Source organism: Chroicocephalus ridibundus, chromosome 13, assembly GCF_963924245.1.
Source record: "Chroicocephalus ridibundus chromosome 13, bChrRid1.1, whole genome shotgun sequence".
NCBI classification, from domain to species: domain Eukaryota; kingdom Metazoa; phylum Chordata; class Aves; order Charadriiformes; family Laridae; genus Chroicocephalus; species Chroicocephalus ridibundus.
Genome location: NC_086296.1, coordinates 6,432,782 through 6,445,221, shown reverse-complemented (window position 1 = coordinate 6,445,221; position 12,440 = coordinate 6,432,782). Strand labels below are relative to the sequence as shown.

At 51.5% G+C, this 12,440-nt stretch overlaps 1 protein-coding gene across 17 annotated transcripts in view; it reads left to right on the top strand.

Annotated features, from left to right (window-relative positions):
• Positions 1–837: 837 nt before the first annotated feature.
• NCOR2 (nuclear receptor corepressor 2) overlaps positions 838–12,440 on the top strand; it is a 254,224-nt gene continuing 242,621 nt past the window's right edge. For 5 of the 17 annotated variants that reach the window (XM_063351289.1, XM_063351288.1, XM_063351286.1 and 2 more), the window contains exon 1: positions 839–1,119. The gene's annotated coding sequence lies outside the window, so the exon portion shown is untranslated. Of the gene's footprint in view, positions 1,120–12,440 lie in introns of all 17 variants that reach the window. The other 12 variants (XM_063351302.1, XM_063351300.1, XM_063351295.1 and 9 more) reach the window with 5 other exon arrangements.

The window sequence follows — 12,440 nt, the reverse complement described above, 5'->3', positions numbered from 1 at the left end:
ACCTCTGGGGGGGTGTTACGGTTTGAAGAACCCACAACAATTTATTGTTACTTGGACAATTATTCTATCAACCGATGACCCCTCCCCACCCGGGAAGGGGAATCAGGAAAAACAAGGAAACCCGAGGATTGAAATATAAACATTTAGTAGAATAAGACTAAGTAGTTAATACTAAAGAACCTGTATTGATCCTGATACCAATATAAAATAGACGAGGATCATGCTCAGCCCACACTCTCAGCAGGAAGCTGTGCACTTGACAGCAAACGTGGGACACCGTGGGCGCTATGGCTTCAGGAGGAAGGGAAGGGCTCGGGGGTCCAGCAGCGGGGCAAGAAGCGCTGAGGATGGCAGCCATCAAGGGAGAGAAGAACTTCTCAGCAAACTTGTAATTGATATTGAATGTGACATTCACGGAATGAAATAGCCCTGTTTGCCATCTTGGGTCAAGTGCCGAGGCCTCGCTCCTCCCCATCCCTGCACCCAGTGAGCTTGAGAACACCAAGCCCTCGAACCCCGCATCCCAGAGCTGGCTAGAAAGTAAATATTTCCACAAATCCGGGCACTAGAGTCTTCTAAAAGTGCGGTTTTCCCTACGATTAGAAGACACTTTACTGCGAGGTAAAATTACTGGAAAAGAAATTAATCCCGCGTCGCTCGGCCCGGGAGAGCGGAGCTCTGCCGGGGGCCGCGTCACCCCCCCGAGGGCCGCATCCCCCCGGCGGGTGCTCGGCGCTGCAGGCGGCGGCCGGGCGGGGCGCGGGCCCTTTAAGGCGCGCGGGCGGTGCGGCCCCGCCCCGCCCGGCCGCCGGGGCGGCTGTGGGGCGGCCTGAGGGACCGCCGCCGCCTCCCGCCGCGCCGAGGCAGGGCAGGGCGCTGCTGGGCCAGCGCTGCGGCGGAGGGGCGGCCCGGCCCGGCCCCGCGGGCGGGCGGACAGACAGACGGACACACCGACCGACCGACTGACCGACGGGCACTGGCGGGGGAGCAGCCCCCATGGCTCTGGATTTATAAACACGGCGCAGATGGCGGGGCCGGGCCCCCGCGCCGAGCGCTGCCCCGCCGGCCGCTGAGGAGGGAGCGGCGGCGATGGGGGGCGGCAGCTGCCGGCGGGATTAGGTAAGGTGGGGAGGGGACCGGGGGGGGGGGGGGCTGCCCGGAGCGGGCCCGGGAGCCGCGGGCCCGGGGGGGCCGCTCCCGGCAGGTTGGGGTGCGGGCGGGCGCCGTTACGTAAAAACGAAAACGTGCGGCGGGAGCAACTTTTTTTCTTTGGGGTTTTTTTGTTTTGTTTTTGTTTGTTTCCGCCACACCCCCCCCCCTCCCCCCCCCCCCGAGGGATAGCGCTGCTCGGGGAGCTGCGGGGTTTGGGGGTGCTCGGGGGGGAGCCCCGCGCTTTGCAAGCTAGCGGGGACACCGCGGGGTGGGGGCACCCCAAGGGCCTTCCCCCCCCTTCCCCCCCGGCTTCTTTCAATTCTGCTTTATTTTTCGGCTCCTGCCCCACATCCATGTTTGCAGCCGGTGGTTTCACGCTGACACGGCAGCCCGGAGAAATTAATCAGCATCCACGGGGCCGGGAGGGGGGACCCAGCCCCGGCCCAGGGTCGCACACACAGAGGCACATCCCGGCCCCAGAAATGTGTCACTTGTGCGCTGGGGACAGGGCAGGGGTCCTGGTCACGGCCAGCGGCGATGGGAGCTGCAGAGCTGGCTCATCCGGCCATGGGTGAGGAGTTTTAGTGGCTGGCGTGTAAATATTTATGGTGGGTAAACAGGGCCGGTGTCTGCAGGCAACAAGTGTACGCTTCTCTAAGCCCCAGCTGCAGTCTCTGGAGTGATTGCTTTTTTTTTTTTTTTTTTTCTCTGTCGATTCTTTATAATTTCCTGTTCCCTCTTCTCCTTCGGCCCTTCCTCCTGCTCCCTTGCCCTGACAATGCACAAAGAGCAGGCTGCAGTGGGTGCAGGCAGCTGCCTGCCATGTGGGCTGCTGCCAAAGCCACTGAAGCAGCAAAACCTCCGCGGCTCCAGCCCTCCTGGGGCTCTCGCTGCGCCGGGGGCGAGGGGCTGCGCTGACCCCGTAAACCCATCCCTCCTTCCACCGCTTTGAACCCTGTGGATGTCCCCTGCCTGTGCTGCTGCTGCCCGTGCCGGAGGCTGGGTCTGCTCCGTGAACTTTGTGTTTTGGGTCAGCCCAAGAATTTGCCCGAGAGGACAGTGCTGCTGGAGGTGATCTGTGCAACGGGTATTTCCTAACGACGCCCTTTTGGTTCACAGGCGTTTATGGTTTGAACTCTTTCTGTGACCTCTCTCTCAGTGTTCGCGCAAAGCGAAGGTTGGCCCTCCGAACGCCTGAAAACGGCAGGGTTTTGCTGAATTGGGTATTTTTAATCCGACTTTGGTGGATGTGATGTTCCGCTGGTATTCCTTGCCCGTGTGGGGTGAGAGTTTTTCCATTTAGCGTAGGGTTTTTTATCGGCAAGTTTAAGTTTTAGTTTGGCATGTGCTTTGCAGATAAAGATTTGATACTACTAGTAATTCATAAAGGGAAAGAATGTGAGTTGAGACAACTGGGTGCATATTTCCATGTCCTTTGAAACTGAAGACAAAGCTCCCGGGGGGGTTTAGTGAAGCCGTACTTACCTGCATGGCTTTAGTGAAGTTGTATGTAATTCTCTGAATTTCACTGCTGATTTGTTGGGTGATTTTTGTGTCCTGGCTCAGCCTCCCGTGTGCCCGTCTCTGCACAGGAGCCATGCCTTGGGTGGGGAATATGGTTAGCAAGGCTCGCAAAGTGTTTTGAGACAGAGTCCCAAGATGCCATTGGAGGGAAGGGAAGTTCTGTGTGTGACAATATTTTATAACTTCAATTGAGTAAGTTTCAGTATGAGAAAGACTCTTGCAAAATGCGTTTAGTTTATTGAAAGCAAATGCACTCAAAGCCCAGTTTGTTGTTGCCAAAAGGGAAAAAGTAGAAGCTATTTTTGGTGTGAGAGAGGAGATGGGGCACGCACATGTCTGGGGCAGGAAAACACTGGTACTTTGTTCTTCTTGCTTCATGTGGGTGGTGGTTTCTGTTATTTAGCTGAGGGTTTCTGCCAAGTTGCAAAACATACCTGGTTCTGAAAACCCTGTGGAGGTCAGGGCTGGCTCTGCAGAGCTGGTACCAGGCCCGTATGAGAACACCTCCCACGCCGGCATCTCCAGCGCTGGAGAAGTGGGTGGATGCTTCTGGCTTCACACCTTTGGGTGCCAGGGAGGTGACTGGCATTTTTTCGTGACGGGATCTGGACTGAAACCATAAACTTGTTTCACGCAAGCCACCGAGCAGCTGCTGCTTGGCAATACCTTGCACTTGCTAATGGCTGTGGTTGGATTTGAACCAAGTTGCCTCGAGTAGAGGTTGTACCAGTCCCTGGAGCCATCCTGCGCTAAATCCAAAGGGGGTTTGGTTCAGGCTGTGTTCACATCTTGTAATTAGGAGATCCAGTCTGGTAAAGGCAGTTTTGTTATGATTGGCAATGAAGGCGTGCATGCAGCTGTGCTGATGGATATATGTGTTAAGAGGTCTACCCGTCTCATCTCCCAGGCAGCTCTGGACTGTGCTGGCTGGAATTGGGTCATGGGAGATGTCTTTATCTTTCCTGACATGGCTGTAAATTATTTGTCCCCTCGATGGCTCCTGGTGTTCCTCCCGCTGCTGGTTCTGGTTGTTAGTGGCTTCTGCTGAAATACAGTCCTGTTTGCGGTCAGGTCATCCTGGGAGAAACCTGCTTGAAGTCAACCGTAATTTACATGTTCGAGACACTGTCATCTTTAAAGCTCTTCAGGGAGGAGGAAAGTTACACTCTCCCCAGTTTCTCGATGAGTAGGTAGGAAAGGGGGATTAAATTGGCAAATTTTCAGAAGTGGGTCTTGGGCAGCTGATATGAGCAGTCGCGAAGGGGCATGGGTTTGAGAGGGCCTGTGTTTGGGGCACAGTACTACCTGTCCCTAACCCAATGTCTCATTCTGACCAGATCGCTAGATGTGTCTGAAAATTGAGGCCAGGGAGGTTACATGAAGTTCAAAGTGTCAGAGCAAGTCTGCTGGAGAGCTGATGAAGAGGAGTCTCTTTCCCCATGAGTGCTTTGCCCGTTCAGTGTGAGGGCTCCTTACTCCCAATGGCAAAGTGCTGGTTCTCTCCTGGCTTTTGTGCCTGCAAGCAGTAATCCCCCAAGTGCAGACCACGGGCTAGACGCAGGGGTACTCGAGGATGGAAATCCAGGGCAATGTGTTCCTAAAAGGACCGTTATCTTTGTGCAGCTGAATTTGTACAAACTGTGGCTCGCTTTAGTTTTCACTGAGAGATTTCAGTGGAGAGCAGGGTCAGCTCTAATGGAGCTAGAAATGAAGTGTAGCAGCACCCAGTCATTTCCGTGATTAGTGACTGAGGATTTTGCAGCCGCTTACGGATTTGGGCATCATGAAGTCATGGATTCTCATCTAGGATGCTGCGGCATAGGCTCTTGCATGGCTTTGAAGGGTTCTTGCTTTGTATTGGCGTAGCAAAGTGGTGGAGAATTGCTGTTTATGGCTGGACTCGTGCTGGCACACAAGCATCGGTCTCCAATTTGCCCTGTTAATGTCAAAGGGATAGATCCTTTCATAACAGTAGAGAATGGAAATACATATAACTTCATGAGCATGACTACAGCAGAGACGCTTCCTAAAAAAAGCATTGAAGAGGGGAGCTGGAGCTACAGAGCAAAGGGCATGAAAATGCCCACAAGAGCCTGGTCAGAGTGAGGGAGGGATCTGGTAGGAAGGGGAGGAGGAGAGCAGAAGGAAATGAGTGATTTGGCAGTTTTGGGAAGTGAACCCTGACCTGTGCATGAGGCAGCAGTGGGGCTGTACTGGGAATTGAGAAATCTGGGTTGCACCCCCAGTCCTGCCGCCCACCCCACTTGTCACTTCCCTTCTCGAGGCCACCAGCTCTCCCTTCCTGCCAACATGCCTCTGGCAATTGGAGACACCAGAAGGAGAGGAGGGTGCACAAGGAAGGGGTGTTTCTAGTGAGCAGGCAGTGCTCTACCCCTGCCATCTACACTTTGGGAAGTTCGGAGATGGGACATGGTTGTGGCTGGGCAGGCAAGAAGAGGCTCTGATTGCTGCGGACATTGCTCCTACCAGTATGTGCTTGTCTGCTGGAATGATTTTGGCTTGGAGATGTCCAGAGAGGAGCCCTGCCTGCAGGGGAGAGGTGACCAATGGAGGAAAAGCAGTAAAAACCGAGCTAGATGGCCGTGGCCGTGATTGCTACCATGGTGCTAGGGCTGGGGCATGGGGCGGGGGGGACGGACAGGGAGAGCAAAGTGATCGGCATGGTTATGTGCCTGCTGGGTGGCATGGAGGATGCTGATAATGGGTACTGCTCTCAAGCGCTTTATAGCTGCGGAGCACTGAACAAACATTAACGAATGTAAAGGATAGCAGCTTTGTCTAGTTACAGAGAAGGGAAGTTAACTCCAAATTAACTTTATGATCCGTGAAACTGAGGGTTATTTAAAAAAATAATAACGTAAATGGAAATGCTGAAGTTTTCCAGAGTCGCTGAGTACGCTGCTTGTTGTTTAATGCCTTCCATTTTTTCACTCCCAGTCTGTGTTTTTGGCTCAGGAACAAATTACAAGCAATATCAGCTTACGCTTGGATTTGAACCCACATTACTCTTAGTCAGCTGAAATATTTCCCCTTATCGCCGCTCCCATAATGTTTATTTTAGACCGGATAGCATCATGGCTTTTCTGCTAGCTGTAGGGGAGAAGCCAGTCTTTGAAACAGCCCAGCACCTTGGAAAGAAATGATCTCAAAGCCGGTCTGGTTTCTGAATGAGGTACAGCTTCATTTTCCACCGAGGGCTTTATGCAAGGCTGTGTCCCAGAATGGTTCACGGCATTAAAAACCCAGGAGGCGGCAGACGGATGAATTGCTGACAGATTTAAAATCGTATGACAAACATAAAGCATTCAGACGTGAGGCCAAGGCGGGAGGAAGGTTGCAGGGGGAGGTGGAGGCAGAAAGGTCAAGTAAGTTATTCTGGGCAGGAGGAGATGTGCAGGCGAAGGCAGACTCCAGTGGGTTCAGCCTACAAGGGGAAGGGAAGGCCTTCAAGAGGAGGGATGTGGCAAGGAGCCTGTTCCCATCAAAGGGCAGGGAGACCTTCATGTCCTGGACTGATGGTGGGAGGAGGTGGAAGGGAGCCAAGTCCAGCCTTGGCAGGGGCAATGAGGCCAGGAGGAGCAGGGCTGCCCTGGGAGGAGACAATGTGGTGGGGCCCAAATGGTTTCCTCCTGTGGGAAGTGGTCCGAGGGAGAGTGCCAGCACCCAGGGAGGCAGGGGATGGTGGGGGCATTGTCTCTGGTAGCTGCAGCCCTGGCTGCAGCTCTCCCGGTGCTGCGTGTGCCGAGGGAGGGAGAGCCGGCAGGATTTCCTCTCTGCAGCGCTGGCTCCCGGGTTAATAACTAACCAAGCAGTCTAGGTTTATCCTTTCATTGTGGAAGAGAATTATTTACATAATACCACTCTGTGTAATCTATCTTTAGCATTGTTTCCCTGGCGTAACACTGGACAGAGTGGTGGTGCCCAGAAATGCAGTTTTGGCCCAAATACAAGGGAAGTTAACCCTTAATGTCCAGGTGTGCTTCACCTTGCCTGTGCAGGGAACTGTCTGTGAACTGAAGAAATACTCCAGTGGTGTGGCCATCTGTCATGTAGTTTTTGGGACCTTTGTGTCTTCTAAACCCTGTTTTCTGCCCGCTCTGGGCTGGTGCTCTGTGCTGGTACCTGAATGCTTCTCACCAGCTTACTAAGCAACACAGGTAAGGTTTGTCCTGTGCGTGTTAGGGCAAGCGAGTGGTTTGTATTGCGTTCTTCTGTGTCTCTACGTTAAAGAAGGCAGAGGGAAAGAAATGTGTCAGCCCATGGGTGGAGTGTGACAGGATTTGGGAAGGTTCCTTGTGTGGATCATCCCATCATCTGTGATCAGTCCCTGAGGACTTGCTGTCTCCCATGCGGGTAGGTTTTGTCCTCCCCGGGGAGTGTGTAATGAAAGGTCTGGAGGCTTAGGTGGTTGTGTGAAGAGCTGGGGCCTGATTATTGTGGCTCACTACGGTGAAGGACTGAACTTGGCTTGGCTTCCAGCGGGATGCTGTGTGAGAGTGAATGGGTGAGTAGGATGGCAGGCAAAGCTGGGCTTTCTGAAAATCTGCCTGTACCTCCAGCTGTGCAGAGCTGGCTAGAGAGGGTGGAGGGGGTCTTTCCTCTACACTGCGGGATGTGTGGGCTTCTAACAAGCTGTGGCAAACAATGGAAAGTTGGCTTTCTTCTGAAAATATTTTAAAACCTTATAAAATGACTGCAACAGCTACGTTTTTATAGGACCAGGTCTCAGCTGCGTGGTAGTTGATCACTTCGTAAATAGCTCAGTCTTTGGCCTCTGCAAACTTCTCGAACACGTACTTCCCAGCGCTGCAGAAGCACTGGTTAGCACATGGTTTATTGGTGGCAGCACCTGGCTCATATAGCAGAAGCACTTTGCAGCTCTGCGTTAAGTGTTTACTGCTGAGTCCCCGTGATCTTTGGCCTGATGTTGCAAGGAGCTGGTTTTGGGAAGGCAGTGAGTCCCCAGTGATTTACACTGGGTTACCCAGTGGTACAGGCGCAGTCCGGGCTGGATGGTGGCACGCGACAGCCTCTCCTCTCAACCTTGCAGGAGGGCGATGCAAATCCTGTGTCAGTTTTATGCTGGTGGGGTGGACGTTACCTGATCAAGCCTGAAACTTGCTGGAACAAAGGTACTTTGTTAACACCCTCCTTGAACCAGTTACACCTGGCAGGGTGAGTTTGCATTGGATCAGCGCTGAGACGTGTGACTGCAGCATTCCCGATCCACTGCTTGAAGCCCTAAAGCTTTATCTACTGACTTGTCAAGCCCTTGCCGTTACCATCATGCAATTCATGATATCATGTGGTATGGAAATCTTGGGTGTGTAACAGAGTGGTGGTGTTCGGTATCAGAGCCGTGTGCTCGGGAAGTTTCTCCAGTCGTTTGCCTGGGGGTGTTTTTCTTACATTGGGACCTCAAATAACTGTCCTCCCTCTTCTCTGGCACAAGAGTTTTCTTCTGTTTGGCAAAGGGGATGACTCTTTCCTGTTGGAAAGACTTCCTTGATCAATACCTTGTTTTTCTGCAGGTCACATAATTCCATTAATAAACTTTTCAAGCTCCATTTTGAAAGCAGTTGCTGCTTTTTTTTTTTTTTCCCCCCCTTCGCTGCAGAGTTTCAAGCTCATGCCAAAGTCTCAGCTTCATTTCTAGGTCACCGATCTGCCCTTTCATTTCCCCCCTCGCGCTGAAGTTGGCCGGCTTGTTTTGATTTGGTAATATGTGAGGTGGTGTCCACAGACAAAACCAGGCAGGCCAGTGAAATTCATGTTTCCCTGCAGCCTTGTTCCTGTTGTGTGTGTGAATAATAATTTCCAAATGCTAGACCAGAGGTGATTAAAAACTGTCAAAGAAATAAAGTGCAGCAAAGTCTGCGTTACAGGAATCTGTGGGTCCAGTGTTTTGAAAAAACTCTCTGAACTAGCAGTGGAAAAAGCCTTCAGTATTCTCATTTAAGGCTTTCTAGTCTTAAATAAATGTCATTTATTTGGGAGGTGCTGATGAGGCAGCCGGAGCGTATCCAGGCTGTGCAGGAGGCTGGTTGCCGCTGGCTGTGTGTGGGGGCCTGGGGCTGGTAGTGGTGCCTTTCTGCGCTCGCTCTGCAGGGTTGTTTGGGATCTTTAGCTGCTGTTGAGGTGGTTTTGCATGATGTGGCACAGGCACCTGGGCAGCCAGCTCAGCTGCAGGCTTGTGGCTGGAGCCGCTGAGCGTGACTGGCAAAGGGCAGAGGGGTGGAAGGCTTCTCTGCAGCTTGAGTGGACGCTTGAGTGGATGTGAAGAGCTGAATATCCTACTGGGGAGCGGCATACCGTGTCCGTTGCTTGCTCTGAGTGAGTACACGTGCATATTTTTTACTGAGCTGCAAGGCAATGGATGTTCAGAGGATTTTATGCAACTCCGGTGTTGGGGCCGTGAAGCAGTTGTCATGTCATCAGTTAGATGTGTTGAGCATCTTTATTTTTGGAGCAGATGATCCCACTGACAGCATATATAGGAGGTGTCAGCCAGCCCTTTTTTCTTCTTCCTCTCTATATTTTTTTTTCTTCATTTGTAAGTTTTAGTCTTGGCTTTGCTTTGCTCTCTTGACAGGGCAACTGCTAAAAAATTTTGTTGTGTTTTTTGATTTCTGATGTCTACATGTCTTAAGATGCCATAATTAGAGATGCACGTAAAGAGCTGCTGCGGTTTTGGTCCATAACCCAGCCAGCTGCCAGCAGTGTTCCTGAGGGCTGTGTGGTGATGGACTGAGAAACGCTGCGGGATTTTGGGTTTTCTCCAGCATTATGAAACAAAAGTAGAGAGAGATGTCTGTGTATACCTTAAGGGTTGTGTTTTTGTTTTAAGTCTCTCACTGTGGAAAGCTAAGGTTTGCATCTTCTCCACTGAGACTGGTGCTCGTGAAACCTAGAGCACATCTGTGGATGTCCTTAACCTCTGCCAACAGCAGGTGAAAGCTGAGAAATGGGGACTTTGGTTTGCCCAGAGGTGGAGGAGCTGTGCTGCAGAGGCAGACACAAGTATGCAAGCTCCATGGTTGCTCCTGCTTCCCTGCCAAAGACAGTGTGAGTTTTGCTGTCCCTTTCAGTGAGACAAGAACTTTTAAGCTCCATCTGTGGCTTTTTTTTTTTTTTGCATTTTGTTGAGTTGTGCTTTTTGAATGTCTGTGGATTTCTTCTCTGCAGGAGGCTTTATTCCCCACACAATGTATTATTGTGTTTGTCTTGCTCTAGTTCCTTGTTTCATGCGGAAACACCTTGAACCTTTGCCTGAGTTGGAAGACGGGTGCCGACTCAGACCCCTGGCTGCAGGCGCGGGGCTGTTCCAGGAAGAACGTGTCTGTGCACGACTTCAGCCTTGAGTTACCCGGTTGCTGCTTGAGGCATTGGACGTGTTTGGCTAACGCGGGCACTCCCCTGCGTTTTCATCAGGGAGTCTACACGTACTTATTTTTGTTTTACAGAGGCTGATCCCTAGGGTAAAGAAGGCTGTAGCCAGAAATAAGTGAGTGTTCACACTTGCCTTTATGAACTTCTTGAGTATTTTGCCAATTAATTCTTAGGTAACTGAGGCTAAAATCCCTACTGTAAAGGACACCGCCAGGAATACTGCCAACCTGGGGCCTGATCCTTTCTTCACTCACCCCGGTTTTGCATAAACTTGATGAAGGTGCCTGTGCTGTCTTCACCTTGCGCAGTCTCCTGTTCAGAGCCTCTCAACTGGCAGAAGAAACGTCTAAATAAATACAGCAGCTTCGCCTTGCAGTCTTGCCAAGTCAATTTAGTGTGTATGTTGAGGAGGCAGCGCAATTAGTTATGCAGACAAATGGGTCTTCTCTGTGTTCTGCGCTCCCGTCACACGGCCAGCTCCGAGTGTTGCGATAAGCCTAACAGTGAAATCTGTATTAAGCAACCAATTAAGGCATCCGCAAAAGAAGCGGGGGGGGGGGGGGGGGAAGTAGCAGCTTAATATTAACCTGCTAAGAAAGGTGGAGCTGAATTGTATCTCTTAATGGGTTTGGGTCTGTCAGACAAAGCTGATTTCTTCTGCCTTTTTCACAGCATCTAGCTGTCTTCTTTTAGGCTGTATTTTTGGGGTGTGAGAGCTTTGGTTGCAGTGCTGGCTAAAGGAGTTTGCCACCTCTCTGCCCCTCACCGTGTTCTTATCCCAGTGCTTCTCTCTCCTGTTATTTTTGATCTGAGTAGTTGAATGAACGTCTTCACCGAGTGATCACGGTTTTGGTTGTGTTGGCACCACTCTGGGGGTAGTGTGGGTACTGCAGGGAGGGATGAGGAGCCAAGGCACAGACAGCCTGAAATCAGGGGACGGTGGCTGTAATTAACACAACGTGTTTACGTTTCAAGCCTATGTCTTTTACAGAAGTAAACCCACAATCCTGAAATTCTCCTCTAGCTGGGAGATTTTTCTCTCAAACTTATTCTGTGCAGGCCTGTGCTTATCTCTGATGCGTCTCCCTTCCGCAGGGGATAAACCAGCTGTACAATGGGTGATACAGCCCCTCAGGTAGGGTTTTCTTTGCATTCCAGCAGCAGCAGTGATTTTTAGCCTGGAGTCACGCTCAGGCAGTATTGGTAGAAGTTAAGTCCTTTCCTGCCATGGTCTGGGCAGTTGGGAAGGTCTGTGGCATTTGCTCCTTTTCCAGGGGCTAGAAGTTAACTGCCTGGTTCAGAAACATGGCTGGGAGTGCTCCTCCATAGTGGGGTTTGGGCTCCTCGCATCGCCCTCCGAGTGCCTGTTGCTGCTTCGTGTGAGCTGCCGGCCGCGTTACCTTTGTTCCTTGAATCTTCTCGTGCTCCCTGGGAGACTTGAGTGGTCTGTGGTGTAGTGCCTTCAGCCCTGCACGTCCGGGGGAGAGCGGATGGACAGGGAGGTTGGCCAGATGCCCTCCTCTGTGCTCCGTGGCAGCTTCTGCAAGCATCAGTCCTGGCTCAGTTGGGCACTTGATGAACAGAAAATGAGACAGAGAGAGAGGAGGGTCCTTTTCCCAAGAGAGTTTAAAACTGCTCTTCTGCAGGAGCTTTGCTGAATTGCAAATTGCTATTTCCCTCCCACTTCTTTTCTAAATCTGCTGCTGTTCTCTGCTAGAAGTGCTGTAGTTTTTACTGGTGTGCTCCAGTACGTGGATGAATGTGTGTTGCAGGGCAGGGTTGTAAGTAACTGACATGACATTGATCATAATTGGGCAGAGTGTAGCTAATGACACTTAAAATATTTGCTTATTTAAGGAAAAGCTGTAACACACAGTGGTCTTTTCCCAGGCACTGGAATAGATTAACAAGATTGGGATGTATTTGTCATGGTGTGTGGGGAGACAGACAGCTTTCTGTCACTTCTTTGACAGGCAGGTTTTGAATTTTGAAGACAAAACAGAGCATCTCGTGTTTCTTCCTCCGCTCAAAAACAAACAAACAAAAGCCAGGTGGGGGGCAAATCCCGCATGCGTTCTGTTTATTTCCGCGTGCAATTGTATCTTCTTGATGTGTCATTAACCTGGTTGCTCTCTGGTGCTATTCTTAGCAGCCTTGTGATCTACGGACAAGGACCTCTTCCAGTAAGCATTTGTAAGCAGCCCAGCCTGGGGCGGGGGGTGTTTGTACAGAGCCCGGGGGTCCCAGGACAGTGGGGTTCCCCTCCCTGCCCTGCCGGGGGGCCTGGAGGAGCTGGATGCAGTGCCCTCATCCCCAGTCCCACATAGGGAAATCTGTGTAAAGCATTACTCTTC